Source organism: Lepidochelys kempii, chromosome 4, assembly GCF_965140285.1.
Source record: "Lepidochelys kempii isolate rLepKem1 chromosome 4, rLepKem1.hap1, whole genome shotgun sequence".
NCBI lineage: Eukaryota > Metazoa > Chordata > Testudines > Cheloniidae > Lepidochelys > Lepidochelys kempii.
In genome coordinates, this window is record NC_136383.1 from 57,228,519 (window position 1) to 57,233,728 (window position 5,210).

Here is a 5,210-nt window from a genome sequence, read left to right on the forward strand (position 1 = left end):
TCATTTGGAATAATACTAGAGAAATAATATTTTCTTTGCTTAGTTCTTTAAGGTGATCTCCATATATAGCTGTTTGGAAGCAGTTTCTGCTTTAGTTACCTAACCTACATTGTGCTTAAGTTTCTTTCCATAATCTTAATATGCTTTTTCTTTCAAATTTTCCTTATATATGTCATTTTTATTGTTTTTTCATAGTGCATAAAGTGTATATCTGCATTCATCAGAATTACAATCAAACGTCTTTAAGAGTGTTGCAGTTTGTGGAGGTCTTCATTAGACTTACTAATGCTGCCTTTCCAGTAATCAAATACCTACAAGAAAGCATGTAACGTAGCATCTATATGTTTTAACATTAAGTATGTGAGGTGGCCATTCCTGCTCATTAGCACTGAGGCTGATTAAGCTAATGTAGCTAAAGAATTGCTTAGTAAAAAGTGCAGAGTGCAGACAGGAGCAAAAATAGGGTGAGGAGGGAACAAAACTGGGACTGAAAAAAGAGAAAGTTGTGTCCCTGGACTTATGTATGAAATTTAGGAACTCCTTCTCTCCCCCCTCTTCCCCATCTTCTTTAGTGATTTTAGGGCTCAGCCTGCTCTGGTTGATGACAGTCGCAGAACTCCAGCGGGCTCCGGTGGGAGCAGGATAAACCCTTAATCATAATGAAACTGTTACATTCACAGTCACACAATATTCTCTTATCATGAGACAGTTGTTTATGACGCTCATCTTGTTCTTGCTCTTGTTCATCCCTGTTCAGCTGGGACCACAGGTTCTCTTGACAAAGCCCTGGCTGGGATGATTTAATTGGGGATTGGTCCTGCTTTGAGCAGGGGGTTGGACTAGATGACCTCCTGAGGTCCCTTCCAACCCTGATATTCTATGATTCTATGATTCTTTTGGATGTATGTTTTTAATAATGGAGAAAACATACTGCACAGAGTATGCAAAAGTTGTTTTACTTTTACTTTTTATAAGCCTTTTCAGAGATTATATTTGAGAAATCTGGTGGTGCTGCAGTGAATGGAGCTAGGAAGTAGTACGTACAGATTTGTCATTTGCAAAGGAAGTTCTCATAAAGCTGAGGGAAAAGCAAATTGTGGTTCTCAAACTCTGTCTGGAAATATATGTTCAGTCTGAGCCATAGGGGTAACATGCCAGGAGTAGTTTGACAAGTGATCATGTTATTTTTTTATTATTATTTTTATAAAAGTTGCCTATTTGGATTTGCCATGCAGTTTCCCATAAAGTATGGTGAGGAGAGTCCTAATAAGCAGGCATGAGTTAAGTGTATTCGTAATGTTTCCTCTTTACACTCCTCTCTGCTGTGATGCATACAAAAAACATGACTGTGATTAGGCAGCTGATGTGCTGTGACCACGCTTATACAGTTCAGAATCATCTCATTGTTACCATGTGCATTCCATCTGCTTTTTGTATCAACCTGTTGTCTGTCATCTTATACTTAAATTGAAGGTTCTTCAGAGGAAGGACTGGCTATGTGTTTGTAATGTCTAGCACAAGGGGAACCCTGATTGAGGACCCCAGACACTACCACAATACAAATAATAATAATTCTTTTTTGTCAGAAGAGCAGCTGTGTGCAGATTGATGATGTTTGTTCTTTCCACAGGTTTATTTTTCTTACTGTTAGCTGCCAGTAAAATCATCATAGATTAAACTGATACACTTGTATTTTGCGGGGGAGGTAAAGCTTTAAGCTCTGATCCCATGATGAGCACCCTCACTTATTAGGATGTGTATGTATATATGTATATTTATATAAATAAAAATTGTACTCACAGTTTAAGTGTTATTGGAAACTTCAACGGATGGCCAGTCTGGTCAGGCAAGAAGCAGCGTGCAATTGGTCTGGTTACTAATACAGATAAAATGAAGTCCCTTACCATCACCATCAAGCAGCCTCCAGGCTCCAGATTACAATTGTTCAGTGTTAACCTGTCCAGATGGGATATGAAGCAGGTGGCAACTGTCAAACACTTTGGAAGCTCGATAGACCGTGTTGGTGGAGGAAGTTTTTTTGAAAGATGTGGATGCTCATATACAAGCAGCCACTGCCATGGTCCAAGCCCTTCAACAGCCTCTGAGAAGATGTCTGGACATCAAGTTTACTTCAGAGCTTGTGGCCCTGATAGGTTGCTCTAGAAATTCTGTAGAAAGGTTCTAATTCTCTATTGAATTCTTGAAGACTTTTCTGTGAGAGACCTCTTGTATCACTACTGAGGCCTATCTCACAAATTACCCCAATTTTTGTCTGTAACATTGACCATATTGCAACCCATCATTCCTCTTATTGAACAGAAAAGGAACTGCAAATGAAATATACAAATAAAAAAGCAGTGTGGTAAATGATGTAAATACATGTGTGTTTTGGTTCATGAGGCGCTCATCAACCACTCCCTAAAGTGATTTTGGCTGCCACTTGCAGCTGTGTTAGTCTCTGAGATTCTTAAAATTGCACCAAGACAAAATTCAACCCCTTGTATGTGAGCATTGGAAGTTCCCATTAAAATCAATGAGCAAACAGTCATCCTTTCTGTGGCTACTTCTGGGAACAGGAAACCACACAAGTCCTCACTGATCTCTGACTATCCAGTGTGCAATATTCCATTTTAACTCAGTCTGCAAGATGAGCTAGAGAAAACTGAATGCAGTGCACATACAATAATGCTGTTCTGCAAACAGAGTTGAGAAAACAAATATTCATAATCCTCCACAGATCATATGCTCTTTCCATGGGCAAAGCCTAAGTAAATGGGTGTGAGTGGTTGTGACGCTTCTCAAGGCACACAGGGCTGTGAGTCACTTTGTTGCTTCCTGTTTACAGCATGATTCTTGACTGTGCGAGCTAACTTGTGTCAGCTCCCGAACATAACCACCCTATCAGCACTCAAGCACTCTCCTCTCAGTTATGCCAGCCTTACCTTTGCCCCTGCAGGTTGATATAATCGAGTCCTCGGAGGGCCAGGTGGCCTAGTGGGTAGCACACCCAGTTTCCTGCCTTGCCTCCCAGCAGGAAGGCTTTTCAGTCCAGTTCCTAACCCTTGTGTATGGGGCTTAGCTTCACACCTCAGGGTTTTCAATGTCCTTGCCCTCTCCTTACTATCAGGAAAGTGGAATGGAAATGAGGCTTATGCCTCTCCAGTTGACAATAGATGTATCCCAACCCTTGGGTCCCTTGAAAGTGTCCCTGGATGGTGTCCAGCCCTGATCACAGATATCCCAGATCCTCCATTTTCAAAGGAACTGTGTACGCCAATTTATTAGATTTTACTTTACACATCACTACACTAGAGTTCAATTATAGTAAAATAAATACATAAATAAATACAACCACACATTGATGATTCCTCATTTACAGTTACATTTTGAGTCTTATCAGTTCTCCAGTTTTTAATCCCTTTAATGTGTGACATGTTAATTTTATATCATTCTAATTTTTTAATCAAAATGCCATGCACTACCAAGTAAAACACCTTACACAAGTGTAAGTATATTATATCAGCACTATTACCTTTGTCAACCAAACTCGTAATCTCATCAAAAGTAGATATCAAGTTAGTTTGACAAGATCTATTTTCCATAAACCCAGGCTGATTTGCATTAATTATATTACCCTCCTTTAATTCTTTATTAATCAAGTCCCTTATCAACCTCTCCATTATCATGCCTGGGACTGATATCAGGCTGACAGGCCTATAATTACCCAAGTCATTCTGTTTACTCATTTTAAAAACTGAACAACTTAATTTTGAAATAGAGATTTATCTTTGTCAGAAGGAGACTCTTAATTTGGTGAGGAGATTTCTGCAGCATGTGTTAAATAGTAATCACTTGATTTTGGTTCATATTTTATAATGCTATCTCATTTAAACGAGCATTTTGATCAACTTAAAGCATTTTATTTACTTTTGTTTTTAACTGAAATCTGAGTATTTTTCTTTCATGTTCCCGCATCGCATATTTGGTGTTCATGATTACTGGCTTACAGATATATTTTTAAACATCTGTGAATTAATAAATGAATTTACAGTGAGAGCCTGTCATTGGTGATACTAGAATTTGAATCTTCAGTCTGTCAAGAAATTATGTTGATATTGAACAAAACAAGCCGATTTAGCTCAACTTTTCTTTAGCTTAAGCTTTAGATGTCACCCATAATTGCTTGCAAACTCCAAGGCATGTCAGGAGATACCTCGTCTGCATCAGAAAGAAAGGAAATTTCAGCTGCATTTTACCAAAATATATTCTAAGTAAAGATACTGCATAACCAATTTTGTCTTAATCAGTATTATCAATGATCCCTTCTTATTTTCCCTTCATTTGAGTCATTCACCAGTGTCTCATTAACCCATACCCATCCCCTTACTTGTACTGACATATTCATTGGTTCTTCCAGCAATTTTCATAAGAATCTGCTTTCCTATAGTGCACAACCTGTAGACAGCATGTGGCCTCTCAAACTGTTTTTTCTAGCATGCTGGTGGCCCCTCAATGTGATTGATTTGGACAAAATGGTGGCATAAAACATCGGAGTACAGAAGACAAGACAGATCATATCCCCTCACTAAGGCCCCGATTAAGCAGTTCATCCCTATTCAGCAACACAATTAATTAAGCATATGCATAATGCTGAATAAGTATATTCAGCAAAACACTTAAGTACATGCTTAATTAATTGTGTTGCTGAATAGGGATGGTTTTAAGCATGAGCTAAAATGCTTTGCTAAATTGGTGAAACACTCTTATTAACTTCAATGAGCTTTAACATATACATATTGTTAATCTGGTTTATATTGCAGCTGAAAAGTATTTTGAAATACTTGTCAAAAGCTCCAGTAGAAACTTCTCTTGCTGAACAAGCAGCAAGTATTAAACATGCATCCTGGAGTCCATTCTGAATACGAGAATTAGAAATGACACTAGCTCCTACGTTTTTAGGGGATTTTGTGAGGAACTATGGAAGTTTAACTTCAGGCTCTTCTACTACAGGTCACAGAAAGCCTTTTGAAATCTCCTCCAAGTTGCTGTTTCAGGGAGGTGTGCTGGGGTCTGTGGGATAGGTGTCTAAAGGGCAGTGGAACTATAATAGTGTGGTGCATCCAAAAATGGATGTGGGATAAAACTGCAATGGAAACAGCATGGCTAGTGTGGAAACACTGCACTAATTAGCTCTTATTGTGGTGCTCCTA